The 26,360-nt window shown below is 64.3% G+C and overlaps 21 non-coding genes and 1 pseudogene across 21 annotated transcripts; all 22 read right to left on the bottom strand.

Moving 5' to 3' along the window:
* Positions 1 to 104: 104 nt before the first annotated feature.
* Positions 105 to 224, bottom strand: LOC128912150 (5S ribosomal RNA). The gene has a single exon (XR_008467481.1). It is a non-coding gene; the product is annotated as a 5S ribosomal RNA (ribosomal RNA).
* A 1,148-nt stretch (positions 225 to 1,372) lies between these two features.
* Positions 1,373 to 1,492, bottom strand: LOC128912166 (5S ribosomal RNA). Its single transcript, XR_008467497.1, has one exon. It is a non-coding gene; the product is annotated as a 5S ribosomal RNA (ribosomal RNA).
* Positions 1,493 to 2,649: 1,157 nt separating this feature from the next.
* On the bottom strand, positions 2,650 to 2,768 carry LOC128912056 (5S ribosomal RNA). The gene has a single exon (XR_008467388.1). It is a non-coding gene; the product is annotated as a 5S ribosomal RNA (ribosomal RNA).
* Positions 2,769 to 3,915: 1,147 nt separating this feature from the next.
* On the bottom strand, positions 3,916 to 4,034 carry LOC128912182 (5S ribosomal RNA). Its single transcript, XR_008467513.1, has one exon. It is a non-coding gene; the product is annotated as a 5S ribosomal RNA (ribosomal RNA).
* A 1,154-nt stretch (positions 4,035 to 5,188) lies between these two features.
* LOC128912099 (5S ribosomal RNA) lies at positions 5,189 to 5,307 on the bottom strand. The gene has a single exon (XR_008467430.1). It is a non-coding gene; the product is annotated as a 5S ribosomal RNA (ribosomal RNA).
* A 1,149-nt stretch (positions 5,308 to 6,456) lies between these two features.
* On the bottom strand, positions 6,457 to 6,578 carry LOC128912183 (5S ribosomal RNA). Its single transcript, XR_008467514.1, has one exon. It is a non-coding gene; the product is annotated as a 5S ribosomal RNA (ribosomal RNA).
* Positions 6,579 to 7,585: 1,007 nt separating this feature from the next.
* LOC128912122 (5S ribosomal RNA) lies at positions 7,586 to 7,704 on the bottom strand. The gene has a single exon (XR_008467453.1). It is a non-coding gene; the product is annotated as a 5S ribosomal RNA (ribosomal RNA).
* A 1,151-nt stretch (positions 7,705 to 8,855) lies between these two features.
* On the bottom strand, positions 8,856 to 8,974 carry LOC128912076 (5S ribosomal RNA). Its single transcript, XR_008467408.1, has one exon. It is a non-coding gene; the product is annotated as a 5S ribosomal RNA (ribosomal RNA).
* A 1,143-nt stretch (positions 8,975 to 10,117) lies between these two features.
* LOC128912167 (5S ribosomal RNA) lies at positions 10,118 to 10,237 on the bottom strand. Its single transcript, XR_008467498.1, has one exon. It is a non-coding gene; the product is annotated as a 5S ribosomal RNA (ribosomal RNA).
* A 1,007-nt stretch (positions 10,238 to 11,244) lies between these two features.
* Positions 11,245 to 11,362, bottom strand: LOC128912189 (5S ribosomal RNA; annotated as a pseudogene).
* Positions 11,363 to 12,103: 741 nt separating this feature from the next.
* Positions 12,104 to 12,223, bottom strand: LOC128912117 (5S ribosomal RNA). The gene has a single exon (XR_008467448.1). It is a non-coding gene; the product is annotated as a 5S ribosomal RNA (ribosomal RNA).
* A 1,004-nt stretch (positions 12,224 to 13,227) lies between these two features.
* LOC128912000 (5S ribosomal RNA) lies at positions 13,228 to 13,346 on the bottom strand. Its single transcript, XR_008467331.1, has one exon. It is a non-coding gene; the product is annotated as a 5S ribosomal RNA (ribosomal RNA).
* Positions 13,347 to 14,495: 1,149 nt separating this feature from the next.
* Positions 14,496 to 14,614, bottom strand: LOC128912162 (5S ribosomal RNA). The gene has a single exon (XR_008467493.1). It is a non-coding gene; the product is annotated as a 5S ribosomal RNA (ribosomal RNA).
* A 1,136-nt stretch (positions 14,615 to 15,750) lies between these two features.
* LOC128912161 (5S ribosomal RNA) lies at positions 15,751 to 15,869 on the bottom strand. Its single transcript, XR_008467492.1, has one exon. It is a non-coding gene; the product is annotated as a 5S ribosomal RNA (ribosomal RNA).
* Positions 15,870 to 17,005: 1,136 nt separating this feature from the next.
* LOC128912088 (5S ribosomal RNA) lies at positions 17,006 to 17,124 on the bottom strand. The gene has a single exon (XR_008467419.1). It is a non-coding gene; the product is annotated as a 5S ribosomal RNA (ribosomal RNA).
* Positions 17,125 to 18,272: 1,148 nt separating this feature from the next.
* On the bottom strand, positions 18,273 to 18,391 carry LOC128911999 (5S ribosomal RNA). The gene has a single exon (XR_008467330.1). It is a non-coding gene; the product is annotated as a 5S ribosomal RNA (ribosomal RNA).
* Positions 18,392 to 19,525: 1,134 nt separating this feature from the next.
* Positions 19,526 to 19,644, bottom strand: LOC128912160 (5S ribosomal RNA). The gene has a single exon (XR_008467491.1). It is a non-coding gene; the product is annotated as a 5S ribosomal RNA (ribosomal RNA).
* A 1,137-nt stretch (positions 19,645 to 20,781) lies between these two features.
* On the bottom strand, positions 20,782 to 20,900 carry LOC128911998 (5S ribosomal RNA). The gene has a single exon (XR_008467329.1). It is a non-coding gene; the product is annotated as a 5S ribosomal RNA (ribosomal RNA).
* A 1,136-nt stretch (positions 20,901 to 22,036) lies between these two features.
* Positions 22,037 to 22,155, bottom strand: LOC128912159 (5S ribosomal RNA). Its single transcript, XR_008467490.1, has one exon. It is a non-coding gene; the product is annotated as a 5S ribosomal RNA (ribosomal RNA).
* A 1,148-nt stretch (positions 22,156 to 23,303) lies between these two features.
* Positions 23,304 to 23,422, bottom strand: LOC128912144 (5S ribosomal RNA). The gene has a single exon (XR_008467475.1). It is a non-coding gene; the product is annotated as a 5S ribosomal RNA (ribosomal RNA).
* A 1,136-nt stretch (positions 23,423 to 24,558) lies between these two features.
* On the bottom strand, positions 24,559 to 24,677 carry LOC128912158 (5S ribosomal RNA). Its single transcript, XR_008467489.1, has one exon. It is a non-coding gene; the product is annotated as a 5S ribosomal RNA (ribosomal RNA).
* A 1,148-nt stretch (positions 24,678 to 25,825) lies between these two features.
* Positions 25,826 to 25,944, bottom strand: LOC128911996 (5S ribosomal RNA). The gene has a single exon (XR_008467326.1). It is a non-coding gene; the product is annotated as a 5S ribosomal RNA (ribosomal RNA).
* Positions 25,945 to 26,360: the final 416 nt, after the last annotated feature.

Genomic DNA, 26,360 nt, shown 5'->3' with positions numbered 1-26,360 from the left:
AGCCCCACACACCACCCACCCGCCCTGCCGCAACGACACCCGCACCTGCCCCCCTGCCGGCCGCAACAGCAAAACGCGCAGCGCCCCTCCCGCCCGCCGGCAAAAGCCTACAGCACCCGGTATTCCCAGGCGGTCTCCCATCCAAGTACTAACCGGGGCCCGACCCTGCTTAGCTTCCGAGATCAGACGAGATCGGGCGTTCTCAGGGTGGTATGGCCATAGGCACCCCTCTGCCCCACAACCAGCCCTCTCACACACCCCACCGCCCACACCGCCCTCCCACACTCACGCACACAACAACAGCCTCACACCACACACACACACACAAACACACACGCAACACACGCACCTACCCACAACACACCTCACACAAAACAACACCCACACACGCAACACCCCGCAAAAAATACACACCCCTCACCACACGCACCCTGCCCTACACACACACACACGCACCCGCCTCACGCAACAACACACGCACCTGCCACAACACAACACCCCACACACAACACCACTAAATACTTACACCACACTCACGCACCACACGCGCCCTACAGCCCCACACACCCTCCCTCCTCCCGCAACAACACCCGCACCTGCCCCGACGCCTGCCAGAATACCCCACTCGCAACACCACAACGCTCGCCAGACGCTCCGCCCGACGCCAAAATCATACACCACCCAACACCCCAAAAAGACCTCCACACCCCTGCTACACGCCCCGCAGCCCCGCACACACCACCCGCCTGCCGCAACACCCCACTCGCAACACCAAAACACTCAACGCCCCCCCGCCTGCCGGCAAAAGCCTACAGCACCCAACAACCCAAAAAAACCTCCACAAGCCTCCCACGTGCCCTGCAGCCCCACACACCCACCCGCCTGCCGCAACCACACACGCACCTGCCCCCCCCGACACAACCCCCCACCCGCAACACCAAAACGCTCAACACCCCTCCGCCCGCCCCCAAAAGCCTACAGCACCCAACATGCCACGCGCAACACTCCAGAAAACCTCCACACCCCTGCCACATGGCCCGCAGCCCCACACACCCGCCCGCCTGCCGCAACTACACCCGCACCTGCCCCAACACAGCCCCCCAAAATACTTACACACCACTCCCACACGCCCCGCGCCCTCCAGCCCCACACACCCACCCGCCTGCCGCAACACCCCACGCGCAACACCAAAACACTCAACGCCCCCCCGCCTGCCGGCAAAAGCCTACAAACAGCCCAAAAAACCTCCACAAGCCTCCCACGCGCCCCGCAGCCCCCACACACCCACCCGCCTGCCGCAACGACACCCGCACCTGCCCCCCTGCCGGCCGCAACAGCAAAACGCGCAGCGCCCCTCCCGCCCGCCGGCAAAAGCCTACAGCACCCGGTATTCCCAGGCGGTCTCTCCATCCAAGTACTAACCGGGCCCGACCCTGCTTAGCTTCCGAGATCAGACGAGATCGGGCGTTCTCAGGGTGGTATGGCCGTAGGCACCCCTCTGCCCCACAACAGCCCTCTCCACACCCACCGCCCACACCGCCCTCCCACACTCACGCACACCCCCCACGCACACAACAACGCCTCACACCACACACACACACACAAACACACACGCAACACACGCACCTACCCACAACACACCTCACACAAAACAACACCCCACACGCAACACCCCGCAAAAAATACACACCCCTCACCACACGCACCCTGCCCTACACACACACACACGCACCCGCCTCACGCAACAACACACGCACCTGCCACAACACAACACCCCACACACAACACCACTAAATACTTACACCACACTCACGCACCACACGCGCCCTACAGCCCCACACACCCCTCCCTCCTCCCGCAACAACACCCGCACCTGCCCCGACGCCTGCCAGAATACCCCACTCGCAACACCACAACGCTCGCCAGACGCTTCCGCCACCGACGCCAAAATCATACACCACCCAACACCCCAAAAGACCTCCACACCCCTGCTACACGCCCCGCAGCCCCGCACACCCACCCGCCTGCCGCAACACCCCACTCGCAACACCAAAACACTCAACGCCCCCCCGCCTGCCGGCAAAAGCCTACAGCACCCAACAACCCAAAAAACCTCCACAAGCCTCCCACGTGCCCTGCAGCCCCACACACCCACCCGCCTGCCGCAACCACACACGCACCTGCCCCCCCGACACAACCCCCCCACCCGCAACACCAAAACGCTCAACACCCCTCCGCCCGCCCCCAAAAGCCTACAGCACCCAACATGCCACGCGCAACACTCCAGAAAACCTCCACACCCCCTGCCACATGGCCCGCAGCCCCACACACCCGCCCGCCTGCCGCAACTACACCCGCACCTGCCCCAACACAGCCCCCCAAAATACTTACACACCACTCCCACACGCCCCGCGCCCTCCAGCCCCACACACCCACCCGCCTGCCGCAACACACCCACGCGCAACACCAAAACACTCAACGCCCCCCCCGCCTGCCGGCAAAAGCCTACAACAGCCCAAAAAACCTCCACAAGCCTCCCACGCGCCCCGCAGCCCCACACACCCACCCGCCTGCCGCAACGACACCCGCACCTGCCCCCCTGCCGGCCGCAACAGCAAAACGCGCAGCGCCCCTCCGCCCGCCGGCAAAAGCCTACAGCACCCGGTATTCCCAGGCGGTCTCCCATCCAAGTACTAACCGGGCCCGACCCTGCTTAGCTTCCGAGATCAGACGAGATCGGGCGTTCTCAGGGTGGTATGGCCATAGGCACCCCTCTGCCCCACAACAGCCTCTCCACACCCACCGCCACCACACCGCCCTCCCACACTCACGCACACAACAACGCCTCACACCACACACACACACACACACAAACACACACGCAACACACGCACCTACCCACAACACACCTCACACAAAACAACACCCCACACGCAACACCCCGCAAAAAATACACACCCCTCACCACACGCACCCTGCCCTACACACACACACACGCACCCGCCTCACGCAACAACACACGCACCTGCCACAACACAACACCCCACACACAACACCACTAAATACTTACACCACACTCACGCACCACACGCGCCCTACAGCCCCACACACCCTCCCTCCTCCCGCAACAACACCCGCACCTGCCCCGACGCCTGCCAGAATACCCCACTCGCAACACCACAACGCTCGCCAGACGCTCCGCCCGACGCCAAATCATACACCACCCAACACCCCAAAAGACCTCCACACCCCTGCTACACGCCCCGCAGCCCCGCACACCCACCCGCCTGCCGCAACACACCCCACTCGCAACACCAAAACACTCAACGCCCCCCGCTGCCGGCAAAAGCCTACAGCACCCAACAACCCAAAAAAACCTCACAAGCCTCCCACGTGCCCTGCAGCCCCACACACACCCACACCGCCTGCCGCAACCACACACGCACCTGCCCCCCCGACACAACCCCCCCACCTTGCAACACCAAAACGCTCAACACCCCTCCGCCCGCCCCCAAAAGCCTACAGCACCCACATGCCACGCGCAAACACTCCAGAAAACCTCCACACCCCTGCCACATGGCCCGCAGCCCCACACACCCGCCCGCCTGCCGCAACTACACCCGCACCTGCCCCAACACAGCCCCCCAAAATACTTACACACCACTCCCCACACGCCCCGCGCCCTCCAGCCCCACACACCCACTCCGCCTGCCGCAACACCCCACGCGCAACACCAAAACGACTCAACGCCCCCCCGCCTGCCGGCAAAAGCCTACAACAGCCCAAAAAACCTCCACAAGCCTCCCACGCGCCCCGCAGCCCCACACACCCACCCGCCTGCCGCAACGACACCCGCACCTGCCCCCCTGCCGGCCGCAACAGCAAAACGCGCAGCGCCCCTCCGCCCGCCGGCAAAGCCTACAGCACCCGGTATTCCAGGCGGTCTCCCATCCAAGTACTAACCGGGCCCGACCCTGCTTAGCTTCCCGAGATCAGACGAGATCGGGCGTTCTCAGGGTGGTATGGCCGTAGGCACCCCTCTGCCCCACAACAGCCCTCTCCACACCCACCGCCCACACCGCCCTCCCACACTCACGCACACCCCCCACGCACACAACAACGCCTCACACCACACACACACACACAAACCACACACGCAACACACGCACCTACCCACAACACACCTCACACAAAACAACACCCCACACGCAACACCCCCGCAAAAAATACACACCCCTCACCACACGCACCCTGCCCTACACACACACACACGCACCCGCCTCACGCAACAACACACGCACCTGCCACAACACAACACCCCACACACAACACCACTAAATACTTACACCACACTCAGCACACCACACGCGCCCTACAGCCCCACACACCCTCCCTCCTCCCGCAACAACACCCGCACCTGCCCCGACGCCTGCCAGAATACCCCACTCGCAACACCACAACGCTCGCCAGACGCTCCGCCCGACGCCAAAATCATACACCACCCAACACCCCAAAAGACCTCCACACCCCTGCTACACGCCCCGCAGCCCCGCACACCCACCCGCCTGCCGCAACACCCCACTCGCAACACCAAAACACTCAACGCCCCCCCCGCCTGCCGGCAAAAGCCTACAGCACCCAACAACCCAAAAAACCTCCACAAGCCTCCCACGTGCCCTGCAGCCCCACACACCCACCCGCCTGCCGCAACCACACACGCACCTGCCCCCCCGACACAACCCCCCACCCGCAACACCAAAACGCTCAACACCCCTCCGCCCGCCCCCCAAAAGCCTACAGCACCCAACATGCCACGCGCAACACTCCAGAAAACCTCCACACCCCTGCCACATGGCCCGCAGCCCCACACACCCGCCCGCCTGCCGCAACTACACCCGCACCTGCCCCAACACAGCCCCCCAAAATACTTACACACCACTCCCACACGCCCCGCGCCCTCCAGCCCCACACACCCACCCGCCTGCCGCAACACCCCACGCGCAACACCAAAACACTCAACGCCCCCCCGCCTGCCGGCAAAAGCCTACAACAGCCCAAAAAACCTCCACAAGCCTCCCACGCGCCCCGCAGCCCCACACACCCACCCGCCTGCCGCAACCACACCCGCACCTGCCCCCCTGCCGGCCGCAACAGCAAAACGCGCAGCGCCCCTCCGCCCGCCGGCAAAAGCCTACAGCACCCGGTATTCCCAGGCGGTCTCCCATCCAAGTACTAACCGGGCCCGACCCTGCTTAGCTTCCGAGATCAGACGAGATCGGGCGTTCTCAGGGTGGTATGGCCGTAGGCACCCCTCTGCCCCACAACAGCCCTCTCCACACCCACCGCCCACACCGCCCTCCCACACTCACGCACACCCCCACGCACACAACAACGCCTCACACCACACACACACACACAAACACACACGCAACACACGCACCTACCCACAACACACCTCACACAAAACAACACCCCACACGCAACACCCCCGCAAAAAATACACACCCCTCACCACACGCACCCTGCCCTACACACACACACACGCACCCGCCTCACGCAACAACACACGCACCTGCCACAACACAACACCCCACACACAACACCACTAAATACTTACACCACACTCACGCACCACACGCGCCCTACAGCCCCACACACCCTCCCTCCTCCCGCAACAACACCCGCACCTGCCCCGACGCCTGCCAGAATACCCCACTCGCAACACCACAACGCTCGCCAGACGCTCCGCCCGACGCCAAAATCATACACCACCCAACACCCCAAAAGACCTCCACACCCCTGCTACACGCCCCGCAGCCCCGCACACCCACCCGCCTGCCGCAACACCCCACTCGCAACACCAAAACACTCAACGCCCCCCCGCCTGCCGGCAAAAGCCTACAGCACCCAACAACCCAAAAAACCTCCACAAGCCTCCCACGTGCCCTGCAGCCCCACACACCCACCCGCCTGCCGCAACCACACACGCACCTGCCCCCCCGACACAACCCCCCACCCGCAACACCAAAACGCTCAACACCCCTCCGCCCGCCCCCAAAAGCCTACAGCACCCAACATGCCACGCGCAACACTCCAGAAAACCTCCACACCCCTGCCACATGGCCCGCAGCCCCACACACCCGCCCGCCTGCCGCAACTACACCCGCACCTGCCCCAACACAGCCCCCCAAAATACTTACACACCACTCCCACACGCCCCGCGCCCTCCAGCCCCACACACCCACCCGCCTGCCGCAACACCCCACGCGCAACACCAAAACACTCAACGCCCCCCCGCCTGCCGGCAAAAGCCTACAACAGCCCAAAAAACCTCCACAAGCCTCCCACGCGCCCCGCAGCCCCACACACCCACCCGCCTGCCGCAACGACACCCGCACCTGCCCCCCTGCCGGCCGCAACAGCAAAACGCGCAGCGCCCCTCCGCCCGCCGGCAAAAGCCTACAGCACCCGGTATTCCCAGGCGGGTCTCCCATCCAAGTACTAACCGGGCCCGACCCTGCTTAGCTTCCGAGATCAGACGAGATCGTTGGCGTTCTCAGGGTGGTATGGCCGTAGGCACCCCTCTGCCCCACAACAGCCCTCTCCACACCCACCGCCCACACCGCCCTCTCATCGCACTCACGCACACAACAACGCCTCACACCACACACACACACACAAACACACACGCAACACACGCACCTACCCACAACACACCTCACACAAAACAACACCCCACACGCAACACCCCGCAAAAAATACACACCCCTCACCACACGCACCCTGCCCTACACACACACACACGCACCCGCCTCACGCAAACAACACACGCACCTGCCACAACACAACACCCCACACACAACACCACTAAATACTTACACCACACTCACGCACCACACGCGCCCTACAGCCCCACACACCCTCCCTCCTCCCGCAACAACACCCGCACCTGCCCCGACGCCTGCCAGAATACCCCACTCGCAACACCACAACGCTCGCCAGACGCTCCGCCCGACGCCAAAATCATACACCACCCAACACCCCAAAAGACTCCACACCCCTGCTACACGCCCCGCAGCCCCGCACACCCACCCGCCTGCCGCAACACCCCACTCGCAACACCAAAACACTCAACGCCCCCCCGCCTGCCGGCAAAAGCCTACAGCACCCAACAACCCAAAAAACCTCCACAAGCCTCCCACGTGCCCCTGCAGCCCCACACACCCACCCGCCTGCCGCAACCACACACGCACCTGCCCCCACCGACACAACCCCCCACCCGCAACACCAAAACGCTCAACACCCCTCCGCCCGCCCCCAAAAGCCTACAGCACCCAACATGCCACGCGCAACACTCCAGAAAACCTCCACACCCCTGCCACATGGCCCGCAGCCCCACACACCCGCCCCGCCTGCCGCAACTACACCCGCACCTGCCCCAACACAGCCCCCCAAAAGACCTCCACACCCCTGCTACACGCCCCGCAGCCCCACACACCCACCCGCCTGCCGCAACGACACCCGCACCTGCCCCCCTGCCGGCCGCAACAGCAAAACGCGCAGCGCCCCTCCGCCCGCCGGCAAAAGCCTACAGCACCCGGTATTCCCGGGCGGTCTCCCATCCAAGTACTAACTGGGCCCGACCCTGCTTAGCTTCCGAGATCAGACGAGATCGGGCGTTCTCAGGGTGGTATGGCCGTAGGCACCCCTCTGCCCCACAACAGCCCTCTCCACACCCACCGCCCACACCGCCCTCCCGCACTCACCGCACACCCCCACGCACACAACAACGCCTCACACCACACACACACACACAAACACACACGCAACACACGCACCTACCCACAACACACCTCACACAAAACAACACCCCACACGCAACACCCCGCAAAAAATACACACCCCTCACCACACGCACCCTGCCCTACACACACACACACGCACCCGCCTCACGCAACAACACACGCACCTGCCACAACACAACACCCCACACACAACACCACTAAATACTTACACCACACTCACGCACCACACGCGCCCTACAGCCCCACACACCCTCCCTCCTCCCGCAACAACACCCGCACCTTGCCCCGACGCCTGCCAGAATACCCCACTCGCAACACCACAACGCTCGCCAGACGCTCCGCCCGACGCCAAAATCATACACCACCCAACACCCCAAAAGACCTCCACACCCCTGCTACACGCCCCCGCAGCCCCGCACACCCACCCGCCTGCCGCAACACCCCACTCGCAACACCAAAACACTCAACGCCCCCCCGCCTGCCGGCAAAAGCCTACAGCACCCAACAACCCAAAAAACCTCCACAAGCCTCCCACGTGCCCTGCAGCCCCACACACCCACACCGCCTGCCGCAACCACACACGCACCTGCCCCCCAACACAACCCCCCACCCGCAACACCAAAACGCTCAACACCCCTCCGCCCGCCCCCAAAAGCCTACAGCACCCAACATGCACGCGCAACACTCCAGAAAACCTCCACACCCCTGCCACATGGCCCGCAGCCCCACACACCCCGCCCGCCTGCCGCAACTACACCCGCACCTGCCCCAACACAGCCCCCCAAAATACTTACACACCACTCCCACACGCCCGCGCCCTCCAGCCCCACACACCCACCCGCCTGCCGCAACACCCCCACGCGCAACACCAAAACACTCAACGCCCCCCCGCCTGCCGGCAAAAGCCTACAACAGCCAAAAAACCTCCACAAGCCTCCCACGCGCCCCGCAGCCCCACACACCCACCCGCCTGCCGCAACGACACCCGCACCTGCCCCCCCTGCCGGCCGCAACAGCAAAACGCGCAGCGCCCTCCGCCCCGCCGGCAAAAGCCTACAGCACCCGGTATTCCCAGGCGGTCTCCCATCCAAGTACTAACCGGGCCCGACCCTGCTTAGCTTCCGAGATCAGACGAGATCGGGCGTTCTCAGGGTGATATGGCCGTAGGCACCCCTCTGCCCCACAACAGCCCTCTCCACACCCACCGCCCACACCGCCCTCCCACACTCACGCACACCCCCACGCACACAACAACGCCTCACACCACACACACACACACAAACACACACGCAACACACGCACCTACCCACAACACACCTCACACAAAACAACACCCCACACGCAACACCCCGCAAAAAAATACACACCCCTCACCACACGCACCCTGCCCTACACACACACACACGCACCCGCCTCACGCAACAACACACGCACCTGCCACAACACAACACCCCACACACAACACCACTAAATACTTACACCACACTCACGCACCACACGCGCCCTACAGCCCCACACACCCTCCCTCCTCCCGCAACAACACCCGCACCTGCCCCGACGCCTGCCAGAATACCCCACTCGCAACACCACAACGCTCGCCAGACGCTCCGCCCGACGCCAAAATCATACACCACCCAACACCCCAAAAGACCTCCACACCCCTGCTACACGCCCCGCAGCCCCGCACACCCACCCGCCTGCCGCAACACCCCACTCGCAACACCAAAACACTCAACGCCCCCCCGCCTGCCGGCAAAAGCCTACAGCACCCAACAACCCAAAAAACCTCCACAAGCCTCCCACGTGCCCTGCAGCCCCACACACCCACCCGCCTGCCGCAACCACACACGCACCTGCCCCCCCGACACAACCCCCCACCCGCAACACCAAAACGCTCAACACCCCTCCGCCCGCCCCCAAAAGCCTACCCAACATGCCACGCGCAACACTCCAGAAAACCTCCACACCCCTGCCACATGGCCCGCAGCCCCACACACCCGCCCGCCTGCCGCAACTACACACCGCACCCTGCCCCAACACAGCCCCCAAAATACTTACACACCACTCCACACGCCCCGCGCCCTCCAGCCCCACACACCCACCCGCCTGCCGCAACACCCCACGCGCAACACCAAAACACTCAACGCCCCCCGCCTGCCGGCAAAAGCCTACAACAGCCCAAAAAACCTCCACAAGCCTCCCACGCGCCCCGCAGCCCCACACACCCACCCGCCTGCCGCAACCACACCCGCACCTGCCCCCCTGCCGGCCGCAACAGCAAAACGCGCAGCGCCCCTCCGCCCGCCGGCAAAAGCCTACAGCACCCGGTATTCCCGGGCGGTCTCCCATCCAAGTACTAACCGGGGCCCGACCCTGCTTAGCTTCCGAGATCAGACGAGATCGGGCGTTCTCAGGGTGGTATGGCCATAGGCACCCCTCTGCCCCACAACAGCCCTCTCCACACCCACCGCCCACACCGCCCTCCCGCACTCACGCACACAACAACGCCTCACACCACACACACACACACAAACACACACGCAACACACGCACCTACCCACAACACACCTCACACAAAACAACACCCCACACGCAACACCCCGCAAAAAATACACACCCCTCACCACACGCACCCTGCCCTACACACACACACACGCACCCGCCTCACGCAACAACACACGCACCTGCCACAACACAACACCCCACACACAACACCACTAAATACTTACACCACACTCACGCACCACACGCGCCCTACAGCCCCACACACCCTCCCTCCTCCCGCAACAACACCCGCACCTGCCCCGACGCCTGCCAGAATACCCCACTCGCAACACCACAACGCTCGCCAGACGCTCCGCCCGACGCCAAAATCATAACACCACCCAACACCCCAAAAGACCTCCACACCCCTGCTACACGCCCCGCAGCCCCGCACACCCACCCGCCTGCCGCAACAACCCCACTCGCAACACCAAAACACTCAACGCCCCCCCGCCTGCCGGCAAAAGCCCTACAGCACCCAACAACCCAAAAAACCTCCACAAGCCTCCCACGTGCCCTGCAGCCCCACACACCCACCCGCCTGCCGCAACCACACACGCACCTGCCCCCCCGACACAACCCCCCCACCCGCAACACCAAAACGCTCAACACCCCTCCGCCCGCCCCCAATAAGCCTACAGCACCCAACATGCCACGCGCAACACTCCAGAAAACCTCCACACCCCTGCCACATGGCCCGCAGCCCCACACACCCGCCCGCCTGCCGCAACTACACCCCGCACCTGCCCCAACACAGCCCCCCAAAAGACCTCCACACCCCTGCTACACGCCCCGCAGCCCCACACACCCCACCCGCCTGCCGCAACGACACCCGCACCTGCCCCCCTGCCGGCCGCAACAGCAAAACGCGCAGCGCCCCTCCGCCCGCGGCAAAAGCCTACAGCACCCGGTATTCCGGGCGGTCTCCATCCAAGTACTAACTGGGCCCCGACCCTGCTTAGCTTCCGAGATCAGACGAGGTCGGGCGTTCTCAGGGTGGTATGGCCGTAGGCACCCCTCTGCCCCACAACAGCCCTCTCCACACCCACCGCCCACACCGCCCTCCCCACACTCACGGCACACCCCCACGCACCACAACAACGCCTCACACACCACACACACACACACAAACACACACGCAACACACGCACCTACCCACAACACACCTCACACAAAACAACACCCCACACGCAACACCCCGCAAAAAAATACACACCCCTCACCACACGCACCCTGCCCTACACACACACACACGCACCCGCCTCACGCAACAACACACGCACCTGCCACAACACAACACCCCACACACAACACCACTAAATACTTACACCACACTCACGCACCACACGCGCCCTACAGCCCCACACACCCTCCCCTCCTCCCGCAACAACACCCGCACCTGCCCCGACGCCTGCCAGAATACCCCACTCGCAACACCACAACGCTCGCCAGACGCTCCGCCCGACGCCAAAATCATACACCACCCAACACCCCAAAAGACCTCCACACCCCTGCTACACGCCCCGCAGCCCCGCACACCCACCCGCCTGCCGCAACACCCCACTCGCAACACCAAAACACTCAACGCCCCCCGCCTGCCGCAAAAGCCTACAACAGCCCAAAAAACCTCCACAAGCCTCCCACGCGCCCCGCAGCCCCACACACCCACCCGCCTGCCGCAACCACACCCCGCACCTGCCCCCCTGCCGGCCGCAACAGCAAAACGCGCAGCGCCCCCTCCGCCCGCCGGCAAAAGCCTACAGCACCCGGTATTTCCCGGGCGGTCTCCCATCCAAGTACTAACCGGGCCCGACCCTGCTTAGCTTCCGAGATCAGACGAGATCGGGCGTTCTCAGGGTGGTATGGCCGTAGGCACCCTCTGCCCCACAACAGCCCTCTCCACACCCACCGCCCACACCGCCCTCCCGCACTCACGCACCACAACAACGCCTCAACACCACACACACACACACAAACACACACGCAACACACGCACCTACCCACAACACACCTCACACAAAACAACACCCCACACGCAACACCCCGCAAAAAATACACACCCCTCACCACACGCACCCTGCCCTACACACACACACACGCACCCGCCTCCTCACGCAACAACACACGCACCTGCCACAACACAACACACCCACACACAACACCACTAAATACTTACACCACACTCACGCACCACACGCGCCCTACAGCCCCACACACCCTCCCTCCTCCCGCAACAACACCCGCACCTGCCCGACGCCTGCCAGAATACCCCACTCGCAACACCACAACGCTCGCCAGACGCTCCGCCCGACGCCAAAATCATACACCACCCAACACCCCAAAAGACCTCCACACCCCTGCTACACGCCCCCGCAGCCCCGCACACCCACCCGCCTGCCGCAACACCCCACTCGCAACACCAAACACTCACGCCCCCCGCCTGCCGGCAAAAGCCTACAGCACCCAACAACCCAAAAAACCTCCACAAGCCTCCCACGTGCCCTGCAGCCCCACACACCCACCCGCCTGCCGCAACCACACACGCACCTGCCCCCCCGACACAACCCCCCACCCGCAACAACCAAAACGCTCAACACCCCTCCGCCCGCCCCCCAAAAGCCTACAGCACCCAACATGCCACGCGCAACACTCCAGAAAACCTCCACACCCCTGCCACATGGCCCGCAGCCCCACACACCCGCCCGCCTGCCGCAACTACACCCGCACCTGCCCCAACACAGCCCCCAAAAGACCTCCACACCCTGCTACACGCCCCGCAGCCCCACACACCCACCCGCCTGCCGCAACGACACCCCGCACCTGCCCCCCTGCCGGCCGCAACAGCAAAACGCGCAGCGCCCCTCCGCCCGCCGGCAAAAGCCTACAGCACCCGGTATTCCCGGGCGGTCTCCCATCCAAGTACTAACCGGGCCCGACCCTGCTTAGCTTCCGAGATCAGACGAGATCGGGCGTTCTCAGGGTGGTATGGCCGTAGGCACCCCTCTGCCCCACAACAGCCCTCTCCACACCCACCGCCCACACCGCCCTCCCACACTCACGCACACCCCCACGCACACAACAACGCCTCACACCACACACACACACACAAACACACACGCAACACACGCACCTACCCACAACACACCTCACACAAAACAACACCCCACACGCAACACCCCGCAAAAAATACACACCCCTCACCACACGCACCCTGCCCTACACACACACACACGCACCCGCCTCACGCAACAACACACGCACCTGCCACAACACAACACCCCCACACACAACACCACTAAATACTTACACCACACTCACGCACCACACGCGCCCTACAGCCCCACACACCCTCCCTCCTCCCGCAACAACACCCGCACCTGCCCCGACGCCTGCCAGAATACCCCACTCGCAACACCACAACGCTCGCCAGACGCTCCGCCCGACGCCAAAATCATACACCACCCAACACCCCAAAAGACCTCCACACCCCTGCTACACGCCCCGCAGCCCCGCACACCCACCCGCCTGCCGCAACACCCCACTCGCAACACCAAAACACTCAACGCCCCCCCGCCTGCCGGCAAAAGCCTACAGCACCCAACAACCCAAAAAACCTCCACAAGCCTCCCACGTGCCCTGCAGCCCCACACACCCACCCGCCTGCCGCAACCACACACGCACCTGCCCCCCCGACACAACCCCCCACCCGCAACACCAAAACGCTCAACACCCCTCCGCCCGCCCCCAAAAGCCTACAGCACCCAACATGCCACGCGCAACACTCCAGAAAACCTCCACACCCCTGCCACATGGCCCGCAGCCCCACACACCCGCCCGCCTGCCGCAACTACACCCGCACCTGCCCCAACACAGCCCCCCAAAATACTTACACACCACTCCCACACGCCCCGCGCCCTCCAGCCCCACACACCCACCCGCCTGCCGCAACACCCCACGCGCAACACCAAAACACTCAACGCCCCCCCGCCTGCCGGCAAAAGCCTACAACAGCCCAAAAAACCTCCACAAGCCTCCCACGCGCCCCGCAGCCCCACACACCCACCCGCCTGCCGCAACGACACCCGCACCTGCCCCCCTGCCGGCCGCAACAGCAAAACGCGCAGCGCCCCTCCGCCCGCCGGCAAAAGCCTACAGCACCCGGTATTCCCAGGCGGTCTCCCATCCAAGTACTAACCGGGCCCGACCCTGCTTAGCTTCCGAGATCAGACAAGGTCGGGCGTTCTCAGGGTGGTATGGCCGTAGGCACCCCTCTGCCCCACAACAGCCCTCTCCACACCCACCGCCCACACCGCCCTCCCGCACTCACGCACACAACAACGCCTCACACCACACACACACACACAAACACACACGCAACACACGCACCTACCCACAACACACCTCACACAAAACAACACCCCACACGCAACACCCCGCAAAAAATACACACCCCTCACCACACGCACCCTGCCCTACACACACACACACGCACCCGCCTCACGCAACAACACACGCACCTGCCACAACACAACACCCCACACACAACACCACTAAATACTTACACCACACTCACGCACCACACGCGCCCTACAGCCCCACACACCCTCCCTCCTCCCGCAACAACACCCGCACCTGCCCCGACGCCTGCCAGAATACCCCACTCGCAACACCACAACGCTCGCCAGACGCTCCGCCCGACGCCAAAATCATACACCACCCAACACCCCAAAAGACCTCCACACCCCTGCTACACGCCCCGCAGCCCCGCACACCCACCCGCCTGCCGCAACACCCCACTCGCAACACCAAAACACTCAACGCCCCCCCGCCTGCCGGCAAAAGCCTACAGCACCCAACAACCCAAAAAACCTCCACAAGCCTCCCACGTGCCCTGCAGCCCCACACACCCACCCGCCTGCCGCAACCACACACGCACCTGCCCCCCCGACACAACCCCCCACCCGCAACACCAAAACGCTCAACACCCCTCCGCCCGCCCCCAAAAGCCTACAGCACCCAACATGCCACGCGCAACACTCCAGAAAACCTCCACACCCCTGCCACATGGCCCGCAGCCCCACACACCCGCCCGCCTGCCGCAACTACACCCGCACCTGCCCCAACACAGCCCCCCAAAATACTTACACACCACTCCCACACGCCCCGCGCCCTCCAGCCCCACACACCCACCCGCCTGCCGCAACACCCCACGCGCAACACCAAAACACTCAACGCCCCCCCGCCTGCCGGCAAAAGCCTACAACAGCCCAAAAAACCTCCACAAGCCTCCCACGCGCCCCGCAGCCCCACACACCCACCCGCCTGCCGCAACGACACCCGCACCTGCCCCCCTGCCGGCCGCAACAGCAAAACGCGCAGCGCCCCTCCGCCCGCCGGCAAAAGCCTACAGCACCCGGTATTCCCAGGCGGTCTCCCATCCAAGTACTAACCGGGCCCGACCCTGCTTAGCTTCCGAGATCAGACAAGGTCGGGCGTTCTCAGGGTGGTATGGCCGTAGGCACCCCTCTGCCCCACAACAGCCCTCTCCACACCCACCGCCCACACCGCCCTCCCGCACTCACGCACACAACAACGCCTCACACCACACACACACACACAAACACACACGCAACACACGCACCTACCCACAACACACCTCACACAAAACAACACCCCACACGCAACACCCCGCAAAAAATACACACCCCTCACCACACGCACCCTGCCCTACACACACACACACGCACCCGCCTCACGCAACAACACACGCACCTGCCACAACACAACACCCCACACACAACACCACTAAATACTTACACCACACTCACGCACCACACGCGCCCTACAGCCCCACACACCCTCCCTCCTCCCGCAACAACACCCGCACCTGCCCCGACGCCTGCCAGAATACCCCACTCGCAACACCACAACGCTCGCCAGACGCTCCGCCCGACGCCAAAATCATACACCACCCAACACCCCAAAAGACCTCCACACCCCTGCTACACGCCCCGCAGCCCCGCACACCCACCCGCCTGCCGCAACACCCCACTCGCAACACCAAAACACTCAACGCCCCCCCGCCTGCCGGCAAAAGCCTACAGCACCCAACAACCCAAAAAACCTCCACAAGCCTCCCACGTGCCCTGCAGCCCCACACACCCACCCGCCTGCCGCAACCACACACGCACCTGCCCCCCCGACACAACCCCCCACCCGCAACACCAAAACGCTCAACACCCCTCCGCCCGCCCCCAAAAGCCTACAGCACCCAACATGCCACGCGCAACACTCCAGAAAACCTCCACACCCCTGCCACATGGCCCGCAGCCCCACACACCCGCCCGCCTGCCGCAACTACACCCGCACCTGCCCCAACACAGCCCCCCAAAATACTTACACACCACTCCCACACGCCCCGCGCCCTCCAGCCCCACACACCCACCCGCCTGCCGCAACACCCCACGCGCAACACCAAAACACTCAACGCCCCCCCGCCTGCCGGCAAAAGCCTACAACAGCCCAAAAAACCTCCACAAGCCTCCCACGCGCCCCGCAGCCCCACACACCCACCCGCCTGCCGCAACGACACCCGCACCTGCCCCCCTGCCGGCCGCAACAGCAAAACGCGCAGCGCCCCTCCGCCCGCCGGCAAAAGCCTACAGCACCCGGTATTCCCAGGCGGTCTCCCATCCAAGTACTAACCGGGCCCGACCCTGCTTAGCTTCCGAGATCAGACGAGATCGGGCGTTCTCAGGGTGGTATGGCCGTAGGCACCCCTCTGCCCCACAACAGCCCTCTCCACACCCACCGCCCACACCGCCCTCCCACACTCACGCACACCCCCACGCACACAACAACGCCTCACACCACACACACACACACAAACACACACGCAACACACGCACCTACCCACAACACACCTCACACAAAACAACACCCCACACGCAACACCCCGCAAAAAATACACACCCCTCACCACACGCACCCTGCCCTACACACACACACACGCACCCGCCTCACGCAACAACACACGCACCTGCCACAACACAACACCCCACACACAACACCACTAAATACTTACACCACACTCACGCACCACACGCGCCCTACAGCCCCACACACCCTCCCTCCTCCCGCAACAACACCCGCACCTGCCCCGACGCCTGCCAGAATACCCCACTCGCAACACCACAACGCTCGCCAGACGCTCCGCCCGACGCCAAAATCATACACCACCCAACACCCCAAAAGACCTCCACACCCCTGCTACACGCCCCGCAGCCCCGCACACCCACCCGCCTGCCGCAACACCCCACTCGCAACACCAAAACACTCAACGCCCCCCCGCCTGCCGGCAAAAGCCTACAGCACCCAACAACCCAAAAAACCTCCACAAGCCTCCCACGTGCCCTGCAGCCCCACACACCCACCCGCCTGCCGCAACCACACACGCACCTGCCCCCCCGACACAACCCCCCACCCGCAACACCAAAACGCTCAACACCCCTCCGCCCGCCCCCAAAAGCCTACAGCACCCAACATGCCACGCGCAACACTCCAGAAAACCTCCACACCCCTGCCACATGGCCCGCAGCCCCACACACCCGCCCGCCTGCCGCAACTACACCCGCACCTGCCCCAACACAGCCCCCCAAAATACTTACACACCACTCCCACACGCCCCGCGCCCTCCAGCCCCACACACCCACCCGCCTGCCGCAACACCCCACGCGCAACACCAAAACACTCAACGCCCCCCCGCCTGCCGGCAAAAGCCTACAACAGCCCAAAAAACCTCCACAAGCCTCCCACGCGCCCCGCAGCCCCACACACCCACCCGCCTGCCGCAACGACACCCGCACCTGCCCCCCTGCCGGCCGCAACAGCAAAACGCGCAGCGCCCCTCCGCCCGCCGGCAAAAGCCTACAGCACCCGGTATTCCCGGGCGGTCTCCCATCCAAGTACTAACCGGGCCCGACCCTGCTTAGCTTCCGAGATCAGACGAGATCGGGCGTTCTCAGGGTGGTATGGCCGTAGGCACCCCTCTGCCCCACAACAGCCCTCTCCACACCCACCGCCCACACCGCCCTCCCGCACTCACGCACACAACAACGCCTCACACCACACACACACACACAAACACACACGCAACACACGCACCTACCCACAACACACCTCACACAAAACAACACCCCACACGCAACACCCCGCAAAAAATACACACCCCTCACCACACGCACCCTGCCCTACACACACACACACGCACCCGCCTCACGCAACAACACACGCACCTGCCACAACACAACACCCCACACACAACACCACTAAATACTTACACCACACTCACGCACCACACGCGCCCTACAGCCCCACACACCCTCCCTCCTCCCGCAACAACACCCGCACCTGCCCCGACGCCTGCCAGAATACCCCACTCGCAACACCACAACGCTCGCCAGACGCTCCGCCCGACGCCAAAATCATACACCACCCAACACCCCAAAAGACCTCCACACCCCTGCTACACGCCCCGCAGCCCCGCACACCCACCCGCCTGCCGCAACACCCCACTCGCAACACCAAAACACTCAACGCCCCCCGCCTGCCGGCAAAAGCCTACAGCACCCAACAACCCAAAAAACCTCCACAAGCCTCCCACGTGCCCTGCAGCCCCACACACCCACCCGCCTGCCGCAACCACACACGCACCTGCCCCCCGACACAACCCCCCACCCGCAACACCAAAACGCTCAACACCCCTCCGCCCGCCCCCAAAAGCCTACAGCACCCAACATGCCACGCGCAACACTCCAGAAAACCTCCACACCCCTGCCACATGGCCCGCAGCCCCACACACCCGCCCGCCTGCCGCAACTACACCCGCACCTGCCCCAACACAGCCCCCCAAAATACTTACACACCACTCCCACACGCCCCGCGCCCTCCAGCCCCACACACCCACCCGCCTGCCGCAACACCCCACGCGCAACACCAAAACACTCAACGCCCCCCCGCCTGCCGGCAAAAGCCTACAACAGCCCAAAAAACCTCCACAAGCCTCCCACGCGCCCCGCAGCCCCACACACCCACCCGCCTGCCGCAACGACACCCGCACCTGCCCCCCTGCCGGCCGCAACAGCAAAACGCGCAGCGCCCCTCCGCCCGCCGGCAAAAGCCTACAGCACCCGGTATTCCCAGGCGGTCTCCCATCCAAGTACTAACCGGGCCCGACCCTGCTTAGCTTCCGAGATCAGACAAGGTCGGGCGTTCTCAGGGTGGTATGGCCGTAGGCACCCCTCTGCCCCACAACAGCCCTCTCCACACCCACCGCCCACACCGCCCTCCCCGCACTCACGCACACAACAACGCCTCACACCACACACACACACACAAACACACACGCAACACACGCACCTACCCACAACACACCTCACACAAAACAACACCCCACACGCAACACCCCGCAAAAAATACACACCCCTCACCACACGCACCCTGCCCTACACACACACACACGCACCCGCCTCACGCAACAACACACGCACCTGCCACAACACAACACCCCACACACAACACCACTAAATACTTACACCACACTCACGCACCACACGCGCCCTACAGCCCCACACACCCTCCCTCCTCCCGCAACAACACCCGCACCTGCCCCGACGCCTGCCAGAATACCCCACTCGCAACACCACAACGCTCGCCAGACGCTCCGCCCGACGCCAAAATCATACACCACCCAACACCCCAAAAGACCTCCACACCCCTGCTACACGCCCCGCAGCCCCGCACACCCACCCGCCTGCCGCAACACCCCACTCGCAACACCAAAACACTCAACGCCCCCCCGCCTGCCGGCAAAAGCCTACAGCACCCAACAACCCAAAAAACCTCCACAAGCCTCCCACGTGCCCTGCAGCCCCACACACCCACCCGCCTGCCGCAACCACACACGCACCTGCCCCCCCGACACAACCCCCCACCCGCAACACCAAAACGCTCAACACCCCTCCGCCCGCCCCCAAAAGCCTACAGCACCCAACATGCCACGCGCAACACTCCAGAAAACCTCCACACCCCTGCCACATGGCCCGCAGCCCCACACACCCGCCCGCCTGCCGCAACTACACCCGCACCTGCCCCAACACAGCCCCCCAAAATACTTACACACCACTCCCACACGCCCCGCGCCCTCCAGCCCCACACACCCACCCGCCTGCCGCAACACCCCACGCGCAACACCAAAACACTCAACGCCCCCCCGCCTGCCGGCAAAAGCCTACAACAGCCCAAAAAACCTCCACAAGCCTCCCACGCGCCCCGCAGCCCCACACACCCACCCGCCTGCCGCAACCACACCCGCACCTGCCCCCCTGCCGGCCGCAACAGCAAAACGCGCAGCGCCCCTCCGCCCGCCGGCAAAAGCCTACAGCACCCGGTATTCCCGGGCGGTCTCCCATCCAAGTACTAACCGGGCCCGACCCTGCTTAGCTTCCGAGATCAGACGAGATCGGGCGTTCTCAGGGTGGTATGGCCGTAGGCACCCCTCTGCCCCACAACAGCCCTCTCCACACCCACCGCCCACACCGCCCTCCCGCACTCACGCACACAACAACGCCTCACACCACACACACACACACAAACACACACGCAACACACGCACCTACCCACAACACACCTCACACAAAACAACACCCCACACGCAACACCCCGCAAAAAATACACACCCCTCACCACACGCACCCTGCCCTACACACACACACACGCACCCGCCTCACGCAACAACACACGCACCTGCCACAACACAACACCCCACACACAACACCACTAAATACTTACACCACACTCACGCACCACACGCGCCCTACAGCCCCACACACCCTCCCTCCTCCCGCAACAACACCCGCACCTGCCCCGACGCCTGCCAGAATACCCCACTCGCAACACCACAACGCTCGCCAGACGCTCCGCCCGACGCCAAAATCATACACCACCCAACACCCCAAAAGACCTCCACACCCCTGCTACACGCCCCGCAGCCCCGCACACCCACCCGCCTGCCGCAACACCCCACTCGCAACACCAAAACACTCAACGCCCCCCCGCCTGCCGGCAAAAGCCTACAGCACCCAACAACCCAAAAAACCTCCACAAGCCTCCCACGTGCCCTGCAGCCCCACACACCCACCCGCCTGCCGCAACCACACACGCACCTGCCCCCCCGACACAACCCCCCACCCGCAACACCAAAACGCTCAACACCCCTCCGCCCGCCCCCAAAAGCCTACAGCACCCAACATGCCACGCGCAACACTCCAGAAAACCTCCACACCCCTGCCACATGGCCCGCAGCCCCACACACCCGCCCGCCTGCCGCAACTACACCCGCACCTGCCCCAACACAGCCCCCCAAAATACTTACACACCACTCCCACACGCCCCGCGCCCTCCAGCCCCACACACCCACCCGCCTGCCGCAACACCCCACGCGCAACACCAAAACACTCAACGCCCCCCCGCCTGCCGGCAAAAGCCTACAACAGCCCAAAAAACCTCCACAAGCCTCCCACGCGCCCCGCAGCCCCACACACCCACCCGCCTGCCGCAACGACACCCGCACCTGCCCCCCTGCCGGCCGCAACAGCAAAACGCGCAGCGCCCCTCCGCCCGCCGGCAAAAGCCTACAGCACCCGGTATTCCCAGGCGGTCTCCCATCCAAGTACTAACCGGGCCCGACCCTGCTTAGCTTCCGAGATCAGACAAGGTCGGGCGTTCTCAGGGTGGTATGGCCGTAGGCACCCCTCTGCCCCACAACAGCCCTCTCCACACCCACCGCCCACACCGCCCTCCCGCACTCACGCACACCCCCACGCACACAACAACGCCTCACACCACACACACACACACAAACACACACGCAACACACGCACCTACCCACAACACACCTCACACAAAACAACACCCCACACGCAACACCCCGCAAAAAATACACACCCCTCACCACACGCACCCTGCCCTACACACACACACACGCACCCGCCTCACGCAACAACACACGCACCTGCCACAACACAACACCCCACACACAACACCACTAAATACTTACACCACACTCACGCACCACACGCGCCCTACAGCCCCACACACCCTCCCTCCTCCCGCAACAACACCCGCACCTGCCCCGACGCCTGCCAGAATACCCCACTCGCAACACCACAACGCTCGCCAGACGCTCCGCCCGACGCCAAAATCATACACCACCCAACACCCCAAAAGACCTCCACACCCCTGCTACACGCCCCGCAGCCCCGCACACCCACCCGCCTGCCGCAACACCCCACTCGCAACACCAAAACACTCAACGCCCCCCCGCCTGCCGGCAAAAGCCTACAGCACCCAACAACCCAAAAAACCTCCACAAGCCTCCCACGTGCCCTGCAGCCCCACACACCCACCCGCCTGCCGCAACCACACACGCACCTGCCCCCCCGACACAACCCCCCACCCGCAACACCAAAACGCTCAACACCCCTCCGCCCGCCCCCAAAAGCCTACAGCACCCAACATGCCACGCGCAACACTCCAGAAAACCTCCACACCCCTGCCACATGGCCCGCAGCCCCACACACCCGCCCGCCTGCCGCAACTACACCCGCACCTGCCCCAACACAGCCCCCCAAAATACTTACACACCACTCCCACACGCCCCGCGCCCTCCAGCCCCACACACCCACCCGCCTGCCGCAACACCCCACGCGCAACACCAAAACACTCAACGCCCCCCCGCCTGCCGGCAAAAGCCTACAACAGCCCAAAAAACCTCCACAAGCCTCCCACGCGCCCCGCAGCCCCACACACCCACCCGCCTGCCGCAACCACACCCGCACCTGCCCCCCTGCCGGCCGCAACAGCAAAACGCGCAGCGCCCCTCCGCCCGCCGGCAAAAGCCTACAGCACCCGGTATTCCCGGGCGGTCTCCCATCCAAGTACTAACCGGGCCTGACCCTGCTTAGCTTCCGAGATCAGACGAGATCGGGCGTTCTCAGGGTGGTATGGCCGTAGGCACCCCTCTGCCCCACAACAGCCCTCTCCACACCCACCGCCCACACCGCCCTCCCGCACTCACGCACACAACAACGCCTCACACCACACACACACACACAAACACACACGCAACACACGCACCTACCCACAACACACCTCACACAAAACAACACCCCACACGCAACACCCCGCAAAAAATACACACCCCTCACCACACGCACCCTGCCCTACACACACACACACGCACCCGCCTCACGCAACAACACACGCACCTGCCACAACACAACACCCCACACACAACACCACTAAATACTTACACCACACTCACGCACCACACGCGCCCTACAGCCCCACACACCCTCCCTCCTCCCGCAACAACACCCGCACCTGCCCCGACGCCTGCCAGAATACCCCACTCGCAACACCACAACGCTCGCCAGACGCTCCGCCCGACGCCAAAATCATACACCACCCAACACCCCAAAAGACCTCCACACCCCTGCTACACGCCCCGCAGCCCCGCACACCCACCCGCCTGCCGCAACACCCCACTCGCAACACCAAAACACTCAACGCCCCCCCGCCTGCCGGCAAAAGCCTACAGCACCCAACAACCCAAAAAACCTCCACAAGCCTCCCACGTGCCCTGCAGCCCCACACACCCACCCGCCTGCCGCAACCACACACGCACCTGCCCCCCCGACACAACCCCCCACCCGCAACACCAAAACGCTCAACACCCCTCCGCCCGCCCCCAAAAGCCTACAGCACCCAACATGCCACGCGCAACACTCCAGAAAACCTCCACACCCCTGCCACATGGCCCGCAGCCCCACACACCCGCCCGCCTGCCGCAACTACACCCGCACCTGCCCCAACACAGCCCCCCAAAATACTTACACACCACTCCCACACGCCCCGCGCCCTCCAGCCCCACACACCCACCCGCCTGCCGCAACACCCCACGCGCAACACCAAAACACTCAACGCCCCCCCGCCTGCCGGCAAAAGCCTACAACAGCCCAAAAAACCTCCACAAGCCTCCCACGCGCCCCGCAGCCCCACACACCCACCCGCCTGCCGCAACGACACCCGCACCTGCCCCCCTGCCGGCCGCAACAGCAAAACGCGCAGCGCCCCTCCGCCCGCCGGCAAAAGCCTACAGCACCCGGTATTCCCAGGCGGTCTCCCATCCAAGTACTAACCGGGCCCGACCCTGCTTAGCTTCCGAGATCAGACAAGGTCGGGCGTTCTCAGGGTGGTATGGCCGTAGGCACCCCTCTGCCCCACAACAGCCCTCTCCACACCCACCGCCCACACCGCCCTCCCGCACTCACGCACACCCCCACGCACACAACAACGCCTCACACCACACACACACACACAAACACACACGCAACACACGCACCTACCCACAACACACCTCACACAAAACAACACCCCACACGCAACACCCCGCAAAAAATACACACCCCTCACCACACGCACCCTGCCCTACACACACACACACGCACCCGCCTCACGCAACAACACACGCACCTGCCACAACACAACACCCCACACACAACACCACTAAATACTTACACCACACTCACGCACCACACGCGCCCTACAGCCCCACACACCCTCCCTCCTCCCGCAACAACACCCGCACCTGCCCCGACGCCTGCCAGAATACCCCACTCGCAACACCACAACGCTCGCCAGACGCTCCGCCCGACGCCAAAATCATACACCACCCAACACCCCAAAAGACCTCCACACCCCTGCTACACGCCCCGCAGCCCCGCACACCCACCCGCCTGCCGCAACACCCCACTCGCAACACCAAAACACTCAACGCCCCCCCGCCTGCCGGCAAAAGCCTACAGCACCCAACAACCCAAAAAACCTCCACAAGCCTCCCACGTGCCCTGCAGCCCCACACACCCACCCGCCTGCCGCAACCACACACGCACCTGCCCCCCCGACACAACCCCCCACCCGCAACACCAAAACGCTCAACACCCCTCCGCCCGCCCCCAAAAGCCTACAGCACCCAACATGCCACGCGCAACACTCCAGAAAACCTCCACACCCCTGCCACATGGCCCGCAGCCCCACACACCCGCCCGCCTGCCGCAACTACACCCGCACCTGCCCCAACACAGCCCCCCAAAATACTTACACACCACTCCCACACGCCCCGCGCCCTCCAGCCCCACACACCCACCCGCCTGCCGCAACACCCCACGCGCAACACCAAAACACTCAACGCCCCCCCGCCTGCCGGCAAAAGCCTACAACAGCCCAAAAAACCTCCACAAGCCTCCCACGCGCCCCGCAGCCCCACACACCCACCCGCCTGCCGCAACCACACCCGCACCTGCCCCCCTGCCGGCCGCAACAGCAAAACGCGCAGCGCCCCTCCGCCCGCCGGCAAAAGCCTACAGCACCCGGTATTCCCGGGCGGTCTCCCATCCAAGTACTAACCGGGCCCGACCCTGCTTAGCTTCCGAGATCAGACGAGATCGGGCGTTCTCAGGGTGGTATGGCCGTAGGCACCCCTCTGCCCCACAACAGCCCTCTCCACACCCACCGCCCACACCGCCCTCCCGCACTCACGCACACAACAACGCCTCACACCACACACACACACACAAACACACACGCAACACACGCACCTACCCACAACACACCTCACACAAAACAACACCCCACACGCAACACCCCGCAAAAAATACACACCCCTCACCACACGCACCCTGCCCTACACACACACACACGCACCCGCCTCACGCAACAACACACGCACCTGCCACAACACAACACCCCACACACAACACCACTAAATACTTACACCACACTCACGCACCACACGCGCCCTACAGCCCCACACACCCTCCCTCCTCCCGCAACAACACCCGCACCTGCCCCGACGCCTGCCAGAATACCCCACTCGCAACACCACAACGCTCG

The sequence above is a fragment of the Rissa tridactyla genome, chromosome 6, assembly GCF_028500815.1.
Source record: "Rissa tridactyla isolate bRisTri1 chromosome 6, bRisTri1.patW.cur.20221130, whole genome shotgun sequence".
NCBI lineage: Eukaryota > Metazoa > Chordata > Aves > Charadriiformes > Laridae > Rissa > Rissa tridactyla.
Note: the sequence above shows the minus strand (reverse complement) of the source record. Positions and strands in the feature narration are given on the sequence as shown.